Source organism: Meles meles, chromosome 12, assembly GCF_922984935.1.
Source record: "Meles meles chromosome 12, mMelMel3.1 paternal haplotype, whole genome shotgun sequence".
Classification (NCBI taxonomy): Eukaryota; Metazoa; Chordata; class Mammalia; order Carnivora; family Mustelidae; genus Meles; species Meles meles.
Window position 1 is genome coordinate 41419694 of NC_060077.1, and position 17292 is coordinate 41436985.

Genomic DNA, 17292 nt, shown 5'->3' on the forward strand with positions numbered 1-17292 from the left:
ATGCCTTTGGGAGGACTTTTTAGGCTACTGGATTGAATGACATACTATTACATCCAGATTCACTACCTTCCCCCACTTTCACTTTCAAGGATGCCCACATCCTCCCAATGCACATCATTTACAGTCGAACTCATTTAAGCCTATTAATGACTCTGAAAAACAAGGTAGGAATAGTATATGCCCCCATTTATTGATGACTCAATTTCAGAGAGATCAGCATGATTCTTGGAGTCATTTAGAGATATTTATCCAAGACTAGCTCTCAAACTTCTTAAATTACAGTTTTCCTACTTTTTAAAGGCATAATTTTTTACAAACAGTATAAGATAATAGAGTAGAAGACAGATATTTCACATACTATTTCCCAAAAAAAAAAAAAAAAGAACAATTAGTAGGCTCTTGGCAAATATACCCCTTTTATTTTTACTATCTCAATTTAAATTTTAAAGTATTGAAAACACTTGGTTAGGAATATTGTCTAAATTATTGCTTCAAGAAATTACAGAATTTCACAGAAATATGATGGACCTTCTCAAAAGCAGGCATGGCCAGGGTAAAAATATTAAATTATAGCATCCCTCTCCCTTCAGCTTATTTTCAAGCTACTTATATCACATTAGGAATATGAAACAGTTCAGAATTCGCCAAAACATCTGCAGACTTTGAATGCATCACGTCCATAACGTGGGAAAGTCCAGTAACTATTCTCAGACTTGAATGGACCTTGCAAATTGTTGACCATGGTTCAGTTTTGAAGATCCTAGTCAATAACAAAGACGTACCTTTTTTTGTTGTGATTTAACACTTTGCGTTAAGAAAATCAATCTCCAAACTGCCATCTATATCTAATAAATATTTGAAAATCTTAAACATCTGTTTTCCATCTTCTAGTTCATCTTTGCAAGTTAATATATATTCTTTTAGTTGAAAAATTCATTGGGATACTATCAAAGTCGTCACAGTATACAATACAATAACCAATATTTTAGAAAGTCTTTTTTCAGATCCTCATCTTCCTTTAGAAATAAAAATGGAGAAAAACTAATGGTGTTTGAAAATTCAGTATTGGAAATTATTAAAGGTTACTGGATCTCATTGAAAAGGATCTGTAGAGGCCTCTGACTGCCTGAGTGGGTAGAACATATGGCTCTTGATCTAGGGGTTCTAAATTCTAGACCCAGTTGAATGTAGAGATTACTTAAACATAGTATCTTTTTAAAAAAGAGGAAAGAATCTGTAAATATTTATGGGTGTATTTTCTTACTTGTCCCCATCCCCAAGACATCAGGAGGAACTTTTGATAGTTTCGTCCTGATATTTCAATGTTACCTGAAGCAAAATAAAAACCTACCTCTGTTACGTTAAACATTTTTGGTTTTATTTTGAAGAAGTATTTTTTAGGGGTTTGAGAAGAAATAGATAAATCCTCTGAGAACAGGACCTGTGTTATTTTTTCGGTAAGTGTAAGTCAACATTGACATATCAAGAATGAATAAATAAATCAGAAATGCACATTAGGCAAAATCCACTTACAAAAACAGTTAAATTACATTATAGTGGATGTGACCAAAATATTAGTTATAGCAAAGACTAATTTTCACATAAAACCATTTTATAAATTCTAAGTTAATGTTATATTTTTTACTTTATGGAAGACTTTCCTGAAGAGTCTTTTTATCTAGCAAGGAACTATAGCAATTTTAAATTGTGATTTGTTTTAAAAAATTAAATTTTAGGAATATGTTGAAAAGAAAAGAAATTACCCAAAAGCTAGCACAATTTTAGCTTCACAAGTAAAAAAAGGAAAGTGTTTACTGTAAAATGCTCTGGTCCAACTCTGCAAGCATGCCCACACCATAGAAAAAAGTGCAAAAGATGGGAAAATATATAATAAAAATACAAATTAAAATATAACACCTATGGATTCAAGCAAACAGTATGGTCAGTATGTTGTCATGCTTTTAAACAAAAGAAAAACAGATGTGAAAACATTTTTAAATTACTGTAATCTTAGGAAGGAAGCCTTTTTAAAAGGCTCTGTGTATTTTGCCATATTCCCATTTATACAGAATCAAATAGTTGTGTGAAGATGTTAATAGAGCAAATCAGGGCAAAGGCTGGTGGAGGCCAAAAGACTCGCATATTCTGAGCAGTAGAATAATTTTACCTCTTAGGACAATGGAGGTAAAAATAGATGACCTCAGCCGCCTGAGAATTAATTGAATCAAACCAATGCATGTCTACTTTCACCCTTTCTCCTCTAAGAGAGGTTCTAATTGTGTCTGAAAATAGTTTCTCTGTAGTCCTCTCTCTGTCCTCTTAGTGCTACTTCTTTCGCAAATCACTGCTAACCCTTCCCCTGTTACACATGCTAACTAGACAATTTCCAGTCCAGGTGTCTGTAATTGATGGCAAAGAAGCTTTTCACAAATGGAATTTATATCATTCATTCATTCATTCAACTAATATTTCCTGAACGTTTGCTATGTGCCATGGACTATTCAGCAGATACAAAGGTGAACATGACAGGAGGAAGGAAAGTTTGGAAGAAGGAAGCAGACACACACAACACAGTCCACTGGTCCAGAAACGTGCACATGAAGATGTTCTGAGGGTCTAGGAATATAGTATGTAATTATACATAGTCATATTGCGGGAAAATTTTCGAGTTAAGAGCTATTTGAAATGCCTTTGGATCAGGCTGTGTATCACTTAGTGAGGAATGGTGGCCAGTCCTACAAGGGTACAAGAATGGCACAGGCCTCCTGCCCCAGCTACCAAAGTAACATCTTGGTGTGTGGAAATGGAGGCAAGGGATTCATTCAGGATGTTAAGTGACTAGAGAAACAGAGAGGTTGATACCCCTTCACTCGCTCTAGGGAAAAGCCATACGTGCACCCTATGGAGAAAAGACCATGAGCCAATTCCCTGGTTTAGATGTACAGAACTAGTATTTGTTTTAGACCTTGGGTGCAAAAATGAATTTAAATTATCAACAAGCGGAGAACCTGCTGGAACCTCAAAGTCCCTCCCCCAGTCCTCCAGCTGTAGCTACATCCTGGGAGATTAGCCTGCCAATGCTGGATGGGTGATTAAAAGTCGTGAAAACTGCAGGTGGAGAAGGTTGAATGGATTGTTCCCGAATGAATCAGCAAGGAGAGCAAAGGATTGCGAGCAAGCTTCAAACAGGCCACCGAATTGCTGCGGGCGTGGCCTGCTTCCCGGAAGAGCCGGTGGCGCTGGGGAGTGAAGGGCCGAAAAGGAGGTTGGAAGTGTCTGGGAGGAATCGAAGACCGTGTTTAAAACGGTGGGATTCAAAATTCCAGTTCAACACCAAGTGTCAAGAGAAATAAAAGGGGAACGTTCCACTTAAGAGTTCCCTCGGGACCGCCGTAGCTCACCATCCAACACGACGCCGCCGTGCGGTTTCGCTTGTCCAGTCCGTAACGCCTGAATCAAGCCAGTGTCAGCGCGATTGCGGGCCAATCGTCAGTGAGCAAACCCAGACTCCACCACGAACTCGAGGGCCCGTCTGGGTTGTTGTTTTTGTGAAGGTAGCTACGGAAAGGGAGACAGACACAGCACTGGGACCTGCCGAAACTCAGGAAAACACCGCTTTGGAGCGGAACTCAGAATAAAAATGGCGGAGGGATCCCGAAGCGCGGGCAAGGAGGTAAGTCAGAGACAGGACAGCCTTGGTGTCCGTGAGAAGGTGAGGGAGAGGTGGCTGGAGAGAGCCTTTCATTGGCAAGGTAACTTTTACATTTTTACCCAAATTTATTACACTTTGAGTTTTTCTTCATTTCTTACATACCTAGGGACGCCTTGCCCATGCCAAAATTAAATACATAACCCCCCCCCCCATTTCTTGTCTTTTGCATTGAACCCTTTATGTTAGAGTATAAAGTGAAATGTGGATTTATTATTCTCCGTAAAGACCAGTCTCTCTAAAAGTTATTTTTGGATAATCTAGCCCTGTTACTTTATGAAGGTCTTTTCTGACTTAATTTCATGACTGCCAGAGTTCGGCTGTGTTTAAGGATACGCCTCCTGTACCACTCGTGACACGTTTGCACCAATTCCGTACTGTTGTATTTGTGGTAGTTTTATGTTTTATGGATCACTTCCTGTGATAACATTTCTGTTTGAGACTTTTGAAGAAAATTATTGTTATACCTATTCTACCAAATAAACTTATTAAAATATTTTTTGTTGGGGCACCGGGGTGGCTCAGTCTGCCTTCAGCACAGGTCATGATCCCAGGATTCTGGGATGGAGCCCCACATGGGCTTCCCTGCCTAGCGGGAAGCCTGCTTCTCCCTCTCCCACTCCCCCTGTTTGTGTTCTCTCTCTTGCTGTCTCTGTCAAATAAATAAAATCTTAAAAAAAAAAAAAGATTTAAAAAAATATAAAAAATATTTTGTGTCAAATTCACAAAAATATCAGGATTGAATTAACCATTATATTAATTTGGGAAGTAGTTTTCAATAATACTTAATACTTTCTAAGAGAAAATAATTTGTATCTTAAAATATTTGATCTCTTGTCAACCAAGAAAAGAGGCTGAGCTAAAGTAAAACAAAAACATTAATTTGGGGCCTCAGAATTGCAATTCGGGGAACACAGATTAGGGCAGCAACCCAAATACTGTCCCCCACCGTCAAATAATTAAATTGTTCTTTTAAAGACGAAATGCTTGTATGTGCTGTTTACAAAGAATTTTGATTGGTGTTGGTGGCAGAAAATTAATCTTGACTGAATATAATTGGTTACTAAGGCTACCAATAATCAGAATTCCTTGTTGTAGGCATTTTGGAGGTGTTTAGGCTAAACCCCTAGAGTATTTGATTTGGCCCAGTTCAGAAGTTCATGATCCTACCTGGTGAGGACGTGATAAGGCCCCAGACTTGATGGTCTGCCGGCTCCATTGTAAGCCTCTTGACATAAGTGACCCCATTTACTTTCAGCTTTCATACTTTGCATCTTCCAGTGAAATTCTGTAGCTAGTTTTCATAGGAATTGCTGACTTTTCTTGCTAATTCTAAATATGTCATTTTTTTTTTTTTTGCTTCTGTAAATGAGAAATATTTTTCTTTTATCTTCCAGTTATTGCTTGCTGACATAGGGCATACCTAGTGTCTTAATTACTCCATTATATATGACAACTTACTAAATTAGTTCTAAAAGGATTTAAATTAATTTTTTTTGGATTAAGAACACATAATTATATGTCATACAAATAGCAATAATTTACCTCCATAAATTTACTGAAAGTTTTTTTTTTGGCACATTTTGGCATATTTGGCAAATGATTATTCTTAGTGTTCTGTGTTGTGGTTATGTTTATTACTATAAATTATAGCTAGAAAAAGTCAAAATTTATAATCATATTTATAGACTATACTGGGTGAAAAATTAAAATTTTTTGTTATATTTAGTTTGGCTGTCTCTTTTTGTTTGTTTGTAGCTGTTTTACTCACATCTGTATTCCCAATGCCTAGAAATATCACAGAATCGTATGTTCAGTGCACATATGACTAACTGAATAAACTATTAGAATTTTCTAACTAATTCTCAAATTTCACATGTTCTCCAATCTTTTTTTTTTTATTTTAAGATTTTGTTTATTTATTTGACAGACAGAGATCACAAGTAGGCAGAGAGAGAGAGAGGGAAGCAGGCTCCCTGCTGAACAGAGAGCCTGATGAGGGGCTTGATCCCAGGACCCTGGGATGATGACTTGAGCCAAAGGTAGAGGCTTTAACCCACTGAGCCACCCAGCCTGCCTTTTTTTTTTTTTTAATATATCTGGTTTACTTCCTTTTAGATGACTATTATATCTTCTCAGTCATCAATTAAATTTGGAGTATTCCTTTTTTCATGACTTTGACCTACTCTGCAATATGCCATTTATTTTAATTTTACCACTTTCAGTGTCATCTCCCTTATTCGGCCGCCTTTTCTTAAAACTAGATTTTTGTGAGATGCCTGGATGGTTCAGTTGGTTAAGCATCTCACTCTTAATTTTGGCTCAAGTCAGGATCTCAGGGTCATGGAATCAAGCCCCTCAACGGACTCTGCACTGAGCGTGGAGGCGGTTTGGGATTTTCTCCCTCCCTTTTTGCCCCTCCCTATCCTGCTCCCATACTCACTCTCTCTCACTCTCTCTGTAAAAACAATAACAGTTACTAGAATTTTGTTTCTTTTTTTTTTAAGATTTTATTTATTTATTTGACAGAAAGAGATCACAAGCAGGCAGAGAGAGAGAGGGAAGCAGGCTCCCCGCCGAGCAGAGAGCCTGATGCAGGGCTCGATCCCAGAACCCTGGGATCATGACCCGAGCCGAAGGCAGAGGCTTTAACCCACTGAGCCACCCAGGTGCCCTGTAGAATTTTGTTTCTTAAGAACATATTTTGCTGTCACTAGCATTTTGTTTTTGTCCAAGAACCAATAAACACAATGGTTATGCTTTTTTAGTGGACTGAAGTAAATTTTTTTCTATTAGTGCCAATAACATTTCATTGAAAAAGTTGGGACTTCTGCAATGAATTTTATAAAGGATTATAAAGTAGTGGTAGTTCAGTTTATAACATATGAAGTAAAAGTTGGAGGAATCTTTCAAAATGACTCTTAGGAGCTACTGAGGCACCTGAGTGCCTTTAAATAAAAATATTTAAAAAAAAGGAGCTACTTTTTTTTTTTTTAAAGATTTTATTTATTTATTTGATAGACAGAGATCACAAGTAGGCAGAGAGGCAGGCAGAGAGAGAGGGGGAAGTAGGCTCCCCGCTGAGCAGAGAGCCCGACGTGGGGCTCGATCCCAGGACCCTGGGATCATGACCTGAGCCGAAGGCAGAGGCTTAACCCACTGAGCCACCCACGCGCCCCTAAGGCATATTCCAAAAGTTTTGGTAAACATTAGTGGAGAGGTCAGCCAGTCATTAAGTAAACTTGTAGTAAGGGGTTATTCTGGCTTTAGTACCACCCTCTATTCTGAGGAGATTATGGAAAATCTCCCCTGGAGTTACTTAGCCTGTCATGCTAAGTACCACTTCCCTCCTTTGCAGGTATGGTTTCCTTTGACCATTCATCAGACCTCTGTTTTCCTACTGATTCCATCATTGGCTTTCTTCTCACTCCACATTCCCCATTTCTGGACTCCAGCAAACCACCGCAGAGATGGCTTCCTAAAGAGTCCTGACAGCTTTCTATCCTCAGCTCAGGAGCTAAATATTGGATCATCTACCAAACATCTCCATTTGTGTGTCCTTCTGATATGTCACATTCAATGTGTTCCAAACTGACCTGTTGTCTCTCTTGACTCTAGACTTTCTGCCCCAGATTTACTTAGGTGCCCATGACTGAAAACCAAGTATCCTCCCAATTCCCTCCTATCCCTTACTTGTATCCAGTCAGTTAAAAAAGAACTTGCTGATCAAGTCTTCTTAACACCTTTTTATTCTTCCCTCCACTCTATCACTGTTATCATTTCCTTAGTTAAGACTTAACAGCTTAAGTCACCTGAGTGACCACCATGACACTTTTAGTGCTTTCTTTGCCCCATCCCATAATTTGTCTAAATTTTCTTAGTTCTGTCTTTGGTATTGATATGATCATGTCACTTTTCCCCTTAAGATTGCCTAATGGTGCCTGATTGACTCTTTAGATGGGTCATAAGGCCACATCATTGTCTGCCATTCTCCCTTCACACCCACATTATATTAAGCCAGATAATGTGGAGACTTTCTATTACCCAGAGGCTCCCTGCTTTTGTTCTTCTTTTTTTTTTTTAATAGTTTTGTCTCTCTCCCCAAAGCACCTTTGTTCCACCCTTTTCATCTAACTGATCTTTAAAATTCAGTTTAGTTTTCATCTCCTCTAAGTACCATTTCCTAACTTCTGCTTTTGAAAATATGTCCACAAATCCTTTGATACTTCTGCCTTTAAGAGTTGAAGCTAAAGGGTTGGATTTTGGGACTTGGACTTGCTTCTAACAAATGTAATAGTCAGAAGTGACAGTGTATTACTTCCAAGAGTAGGTTCTCAAAGACTGCAGCTTCCTTCTCAGTTGTATTCTCTGTCTCAGATAATTTTTCTGGAGGAAGCCAGCTGCCATATCATGAGGATCTTAGTGTAGGCTATTGTAAATACAATAACCAGCCAGGAACTGAGGTGGTCTAACAGTCATGTAAGTGAAGTTGGAAGCTGATACTTCTCCAGTTGAGATTTCAGATGGGATTGTACCTCCAGGCAAAGGGTTGATTGACTATAATTTCATGAGAGCCTTGACTCAGAACCAATGTGTCTAAGCTGCTTCCAGATTCCTGACCCACAGAAACTGGGCATGTTGTGTTATTTATTACTTTAAATTGTTAACTTCTAGAGCAATTTCTTAACTTTATTTCTGCTCTCATAACACCCTTTGCTTAACTGTATGGGATCTCCTATAATATCATTGAAATTGTCTGTTAATTATTTTAATTTCCCTATCAGATGGTGAATACCTTGAAAGCAAGAAGTATGTTTTTGAACTACATTTGAATGGTAATTGAAAATAGCAGGTGACCCCCACTCTTAAATTTATATTCTATTGAGAATATTACCACATATAGAATAAAAACAAACAAAAGATGCTCTACAAAAGACTGTAACCTTAGAAAGTACAGATTCCATCCTGAAAGAGTTCAGGGGAAGAAGAGATGTGTGCAAGCTAACAGGGTCTAAGAACATCTCCTGGAGGTGACAGTGGAGGTGCTGAACTTGCATAAGATGTGGTTAGACAAAGGAAGGGAAGGCATTCTTAGTACTGGGGCTAATTTTAGTCGTGGTAGGATGAGTATGTTCACAGAAATATTTGAGAGTCCATCAGATCCAAATAGTCTGAAGCAAGGAAGCTGATGTGGATCAACATTCAGTATTAAGCAACAAATAAATTAAGCTGAGACTAGATTGTGGGAACCTTGAAACAGGGCCCCTGTGATGGTTAATTTTTTATGTCAACTTGACTGGGCCACAGAGTGCTCAGATACTCAAGTCAGATATTATCCTGGATATTTCTCATGAGGTTATTTGTGGATGAAATTAACATTTGAATCAGTAGACTGAGTAAAGCAGATTACCCTTTTTAACATAATGAGCCTTGTCCAATCAGTTGAAGGACTACATAAAACAAAAAGGCTGAGTTAGAGACAACATCCCCTGCCTGACAGCTGAGCTAAGATATTGCTGTTTTCTGGCCTTTGGACTTGGACTGAAACAGCCCTTTTTGGGTCTTGAGCCTTCCAGCCTTCAAACTGCAGCAACACTAGCTTTCTTGGGTCTTCAGCTTGCCCAATCACCCTGCAGATCTTGAGAGTTGCCAACCCCATTACTGCATCAGCCAATTCCCTATAATGAATCTCTTTCTCTCCATGTATTTATATATCTGATTGGTTCTCTTTCTCTAGAGAACCCTGACTAATACTGACCTTATGATTACATTCTTCTTCCTAAAGGAAGGAGAAGTAGGTCTTAATCATTCAAAATTCACTTATGTGAATTTTGAGGCTACACTTTGGCACTCCACAGAAAAAGAAAAAAAAAAGTGATAGAGAACACATTGTTTCACACTGAGAAAATAGCCCCAAGAAATATTTTCTTTAATACCTAATGCCATTTTAAGGTTTTCTAAAATTTCTTAAAATAATACATTATTTTTAAAAATGTTCAGCAAATATTAAAATGACTGAGTTTTATACTTCATTTCACAGAGGTGCTGTATAATACATGTTTCTAGTCATACTTGTGATCATGCTGTCTGCATTACAGAAATGAACATCCTATTTCAATTACAGTTGAAATGTTTAAAAAATCTAAATGGTGATATGTCTCTTTTAGATCATAACTGGCTTAAGTGGCCCATTACAACTTTAAAGATAATTGTGTATACTAGATGCACTTTCTGAGATAATAATAGAATTTAAGGAACAAGCCCATGGATCTGCACTTGGACTTCCTTTAAAAAAATTTTGTTATAAACTATTATAAAGACCTTCACTTCCTCTCCAACTCATTCCTTTTAGAAGGCTCAAGCAGTTTCTGGTTTTGACTTGCAGTCTCTAACCATATTCTTTTTAAACCATCCCCCACTTAAGAAGTTACATTTTATTTTAGTGCTAGTTGTCATAGTATAGTGGTTGCATAGCAACGCTATTGGCAAAAAACATTATCTTTTTTTCCCCCTACATACAAACCAAATTTCTCAGTACTAATGAAAACTCCCTTGCTTTAAGAACATAAAAACTTTGATTAAGTCATTGGGTGAACTGAGTGAGTTGGCAGGCGAAGTTTTTAGAAACAGAGGCTCCAAGGCCAGTAGGAAGTAAATTGGTCAAGAGAAGAAAAAATCAGGCAGAAATTTGGGAGATGTAAGGACAATTTAAACAATGGAATACTATTACCTGAATTGTGTGGGAGCAATTACCATCTTCTGGCGTCTGTGGGATGATGGAATTAAAAGTCTAATCAGAACACTGATGATGAGCAGGGCAGCCAGAGTACTGTTGTATGTGTAGGAAGTAGATTTCCTGTATCTTCCTTTTTTCTTTTTTTAGAAATAAAATAAAGCTTTAAGAACCAACCCAAGCCTTAAGTTTGTACTTGTCAAATAAAACGAATTTTGTTTTCTAAATTACTTACAAATGGGCACCTACAACATACTAGGTAAAATAGTTAAAATACTATACTAGGCATTAGAAGAAATAAAAATGTGTGATCAGACTTAGTTCCTAACCTTAAAGAGTTTCTAATAGTTATTTTCCTTTTTTTAATGTTACACTCCTATTATTATTTTATAACCAAAAATTTATACCTTTTGACCCCCTTTACCAATTTTGCTATCCCCGCCCCCGCTACCCCTTCCTCTGGCAATCACCAGATCTGGTTTGTATGTAACAGTTGTTTTCTGTTTGTGCTTCAATTAACTTAAAAAACTTTTCCTCCAGCGTTATATCCGGAAGCTTTCTGTGAACTTGACTTTCTTCTTCTGCCATTTTTCCTCTAAATGTCCTCCCCACCTACTGTTCTTTTCCCACTGAATTCCAAGCCATAATCTGTTACAAATAAGCCACACACACAAACAGTATACCTACTGCCTTGGATTTTTGCTATTTTACTCCTCCATAGCAACGTACAAATGATTATCTTTTATATACAATATCACATTTAATTATCTAAGCAACCCCTCCATTGGACAAGTAGGATATTGCTTCTAACTGAAGTTACAGCTTTTAGAGTTGGAGAATAGCTAGTTTAAGTAACAAAGCCCACAGGAACATCATTTTACCTCTACCTGAAGGCTTTTTCCCCTAGATCATATTGTCCTTTATGAAGGAGGATCGTAGCTCCGTCACTGGAAGTGTAAGTTAGTTTGGGAAATAGCTCAAAAATGAATACATACTTATTAGCATTGTCTGTTGTACATTGTAGGCTTCTAAAAAGGAGAACCTGAATTCTCTAAATTCACTCTTGTCATCACAAATTGTCAAACACTTAGGCATTCAGCAAAAGATAAAAATGTGCAACCCCCGGAGTCATAATTATTCAGGCTATTATCACACTTTGGTCTCCTCAGATAAAGATGATTATTTTGCATACTTATAATAACAGTAATGCAACAAACTGGGTGGAGTTGTTTTGCTACTGATTTTATAGTATAATCTTTATTTTTAAACAAATCCTGTAAGTAGCCTTCGCTTTTTATCTATTGATTGTGCTTTTTTTTTTTTTAAGATTTTATTTATTTATTTGACAGAAATCACAAGAGAGGCAGGCAGAGAGAGAGGAAGGGAAGCAGGCTCTCCATTGAGCAGAGAGCCCGATGTGGGACTCGATCCCAGGATCCTGAGATCATGACCTGAGCTGAAGGCAGCGGCTTAACCCACTGAGCCACTCAGGCGCCCTGATTGTGCTTTTGTGTATCATCACAAACAAGGGTTTGCAGAGGGGAAAAAAAAACATTTTATATAAGTTATATTCTTAACACAAAGACTGCAGTTTAAAGAATGGCACAGAATGAGTTGAAAGGTGAATAAATTCTGTGCCATTGATTACTTTTTTATTTACTGTTAATGAATGAACTTTAAACTTTATAATTCATGTATTAAAGGAGAAGGAATACTATTTTCTGGTTGGCATTTTGTCCAGAAATACATATATTTTATAGGTAATTGAAAAGCCTTGTACTGCAAATAATAGAATAGCATTTCTTCCCTTTGTGTTTGAATGAAGAGAATTATGAATTTTTCTGTGTTTATGTGACTTTGCAGTAATAAAGCCAACTTGTGGTATAGTGGACATAAACTGTAGATCAAGAAATGATGTTGGACATTATCGTATTTCTGGCAATAGTTATCCATCAGAGTGATACATTATTTATTATTTTTTCTTTTGGGTAAAGACTTTCACAGTGGACTTAATTAATCCAGCAAGATAACACAAATGAACCAAAGCATGAGTTATTTATTCCTGTGTCTACATGTGTTCATTAAAAATGCTATAAGATCACTATCTGAATGATCCCTTTTATAGATCTTGTAAATTATTTCTCAACAAAATTGAAGTATATTTAAGAAAATCAATCTTCTGTCCTACTAACAGATATAATGTCCTCCTAATGGATCTCTTGTATCCTCCCTCTGCAGCATCCACCCTTTTGATTAACCTTCCTGACCATCTCTAAAGAATGACTCATTTTGTCAGCAGAGTAGTTTTATCACCTGCTTCTTGCTCAGAGCAAGCTGGAAAACCAGAGGCCTTACTGCAATTTGAACACTCAGTCCGTTTTAATCTAGACTTAATGACAGCTCTTTTGCTATTAAACATCTCTGGGACTCTGCCCTCAAATTTCCTGGAAACCCTTTTGTCCAGCTAAGAAGGCTTACCAGGAAAAACCATTCTTTCAGGGTTCTTCAAGAAGGGTCTCCCAATCATGCTCTTGGTTTGATTTTAAAATCCTCAGGTTTCATTTTATGTTGAGAATATTTATTAACTGGGAAGATTAGAGATGGAAGTATGTATCTTTCTTCCAGCCCAGAAATTTATAGGAACTCCCTATATACCTTTGACATACTTGAACAATAGTGAGTTCTCTATCAGTTCATCTCTTCTCTTTAGTTCTGTATCACACAACTAAGAGCAATTAGCTGATACTTTTGGTATTCTGCCTGGATATCATTTTAACCAATTTCAAAAGCTCATTGTGTACATTTTCTAGCTTTGAAATCTACAATGATTTGCATCTAAGTCTTCTAATCCTTTTTGTCTAGGCTTATTCATGGATCCTGGATCATCTATGGGACAGGTAATCTGTTCTGGTGATCTTGACTGGACGGTTTCACATGTTTGGGCTTCAGCTGCTTCTAGGCTTATCTAGGATGGCCTCATTGGGACAACTTGATTCTTCTCCACATCAATTTTCATCCTCCAGCAGACAAGCTTTTCCAAATGACAGTGGCAAGGCTCCGAAAGAAAGAGGGGAATCATAGAAGTAATCTTGAAGCCTATGTAGTAGGAGCATCTAGGGGTACTATCACTTTTCACCACATTCTTGGCACCAAAGCAAGCCAAGAGGTCAGCCTGTTTTCAAAGGATGGATAAAGGAATTCCACTTTTTGATGGGAGTCAAGTTCACATTACAAAATGCATGTATATGGGAAGGGGTGAAGAATTGGAGTTTTTGCAGTGACTCTACTACAGAGGCTTATCTCCTGAAATGCTGCATCTATCCCATTCTTATTTCCTTTCCTTCTAGAGCTCTAATAAATTTCTTCTGCATGTCTTATAACTTTTTTTCTGTTTTGAATCTCTTTTTCTCATGTAAATCCTTTACATAATTTCTTCTGGTATATTTCAAGTTTACTATTTACATTTTCATTTGTGTCTAATATTCTATTCAAATTCTCCATTAACAAAACAAAAACAAAAACTTTTCTTAAAAGTTTTTATTTTTCATATAAGCTTGGTGGTGATGCTTGATAATTTTTCTTCTCTGCATGTTTCTAGTTCTTTTATAATATACATCATAATTTTATAATATGATTATTCAAAATCCCACATTTTCATAGTTTAAGCGGCTTTCTTTTGTCTGTTTGCTGTCATGCGTGGCGGCCTGTTTCCTTATGTACTTGGTGATTTTTCATTGTGAGATATTCATTTTCCACTAAAAGTGGTTTAGGGATTTTTTTGGAGTATCAGATGATGGTTCATTTATATTTGCTTCTCTTGGGTGGCCAGAAAAATATTAGGAATAATTTTGAACTTAACTCATTGCTTAAAGTTTATTTACTGTAAGCATAATTTGGGCTAATATCCACATGAGGACCTGCTTAAGGATATAACTCTCAAGGATATTTTTACCCTGTTAATTCTGCTCAGGCAAAAGCAAATTTCCTCTCAGCTTCATAGGAGTTAGGAGAATGGAGCATGTTTACTGCCAGATCAGTTAAACAATAACAACAGAAAAAACAACAACAACCCAAAAACCTTATTGAGCATATTTTACATATCATACATCCTACCTGTTTCAAGGGTACTGTTTTTTTCACATGCAATATATATATTTTTTAAGATTTTATTTATTTGTCAGAGAAAGCACCAGCAGGGAAGTGGTAGGCAGAGGGAGAAGCAGGCTCCCCGCTAAGTGAGGAGCCCCATGTGGGACTTGATCCCAGGTCCTTGGGATCATGACCTGAACCAAAGTCAGCTGGCTTACCTGACTTAGCCACCCACCCTCCCAACTTAAAATATGTTTTTGAAGTTCATTTATGTTGTAGCATGTATCAGTAGTTCCTTTATATTGCTGATTAGTATTCCATTCTATGTATGTGCCACATTTTGGCTATCCACTAGTTGATAGAAATTTAGATTTTTCATATTTTGGCAATTATAATTCTGCTAGGAACATTTGTGTATAAGTCTTTATGTGGATTTATACCCAAGAGTGGAATTTCTGATTCTTATGATGAATCTGTGTTTAACTTTTAAAGAAACTTCCAGTTTCCAAAGTGTCTAAATGATTGTATTCTACCACTATTGTAACAAGATTCCTGTTTATTCTATATCCTTACCAACTTATGTTATTATCTATCTTTAAAAAAATTAGCTATTCTAGTAGTTTTAATTGGCATTTCCCTATGACTAATGATAATATACGTCTTTTCATATGTTAGCCATATTCATATATATTCTTTGATATAATGCCTCTTCAAGTATGTTGCCAATTTTTTTATTGAATTGTTTGACATCTTATTGAAATATAAGATGATATAGATTTGGGGACAGTCCTGTGTAAGTTATGTGTTTTACAAGTATTTTTTCCTTATTTCTTGTTTGTCTTTTCACTTTTTTTTTAAAAAATATTTTATTTATTTATTTGACAGAGAGAGGTCACAAGTAGTCAGAGAGGCAGGCAGAGAGAGAGGGAGAAACAGGCTCCTCACTGAGCTGAGAGCCCGATGCGGGGCTTGATCCCAGGACCTTGAGATCATGACCCGAGCCGAAGGCAGAGGCTTAAACCACTGAGCCACCCAGGCGCCCCTGTCTTTTCACTTTTTAAAGGATGCCTTTAGAAAGGCAGAACTTTTTATGTCTGGTGAGGTCCAATTTATCAATTTTATGTCTTTGAGATATCGATCTTAATGTCCTATAAAGGAAATATTTGCCTAACACAAGATCTCAGAGATCTTCTCCTAAATTATCTGCAAAAAACCTTATTTTTTCAGTTTTTTATGTTTAAATAAATAGTTTTAGTCATTTTTGGCCTTTTGTAATTCCATATATATTTGTGGATGATTTCACAAACTTCTGACAAGATTAGGTGCATTCAGGGCAGTATGCCCTTAGATTAATTTCACAAATTTCTGAAAAGTACTTGCTGGCATTTTGATAGGGATTGAATTGAATATATAGAGCAATTTAGGGAGAATTATCATTTAACAATGTGGGTCTTACAATTCATAAACGTGGACTGTCTCTTCATTTAATCAGGTCTTTTAAATTTTCTCTCATTAATGTTTTGGACTTGCACATATCCAAGTATTATATTTCTTTTGTTAAGTTGATATGTATTTATTTTTTTGATGATATTATAAATGAAATCTTTCTCTAAATTTTAGATTGATGTTTTTAATTGCTACTAGTTTGATTTCTTTGTGCTGATCCTATATCCTGCACACATGCTGAGATTATTTATGTTTCTATGTTATGTTTCTATGCTTATTTATGTTTCTTATGTTTCTCAAACAACAAGGTCATATTGTTTGAGAATAAGAATATCACTTCCTTTCTAATCTAGATCCCTTTAATTTCTTTTTCTTGCCTGATCATTTTTTCCCTTGTAATATTAAAATTCAATGGCAGAAGTAAACATACTTGCTTTGTTCTTGGTCTTATGCGAAAAGCCTTCAGTCTTTTACCATTAAGCATGATGATAACTACAATTTTTTTTGTTTGTTTTTAAAAGATTTTATTTATTTGACAGGGAGAGGGACAGTAAGAGAGGGAACACAAGCAGGGGAAGTGGGAGAGGAAGAAGTAGGCTTCCCACCCTTGAGCAGGGAGCCTGACCTGGAGCTCCATCTCAGGACTGTGGGATCATTACCTGAGCCAAAGGCAGAGGCTTAAAGACTGAGCCACTCAGGAGCTCCCCCGCCTTTTTTAAATGTCTCCTATTAGTTGAGGAAGTTTCCCTCTATTCAATGTTTGTTGAAAGATTTTATCATGAATAGGTGTTAAATTTTTTAAATCATCTTTATGCATCTATTGAGGTAACCATTTAGATTTTGTCCTTTATCTTATTAATATGATATGTGGTCATAATAGATTTTCAATTATTAAGCCAATCTTACAATCTAGAATAAATCCCGCTTGTGTTTAATTTGTTTGTATTGTTAAGTTCAAGTTGCTAATATTTTGTTGTGGATTTTTGCATTTATATTCATGACCAGTATTGTTCTATAATGTTATTTTCTTGTGATATCTTTAGCTTTGGTATCAGGGTAGTACTGACCTTGTAGAAAGAGCTAACATGTATTTCTTCTTCCTCTATTTTCCAGAGGAGATTTGGAGTATTGGCATTATTTCTTTTAAAATGTGAAGCCATCTGGGTCTGGGCTTTTCTGTACAGAGAAATTTTAAATCACTAATCAATCACTAATCACTAATCAGTTTCCTTACTTGTTACACTTCTATTAAGATTTTTATTTATCCTTGCGTCAGTTTGGTAATTTGTGTTACGAATTTATCAACTTTATATAA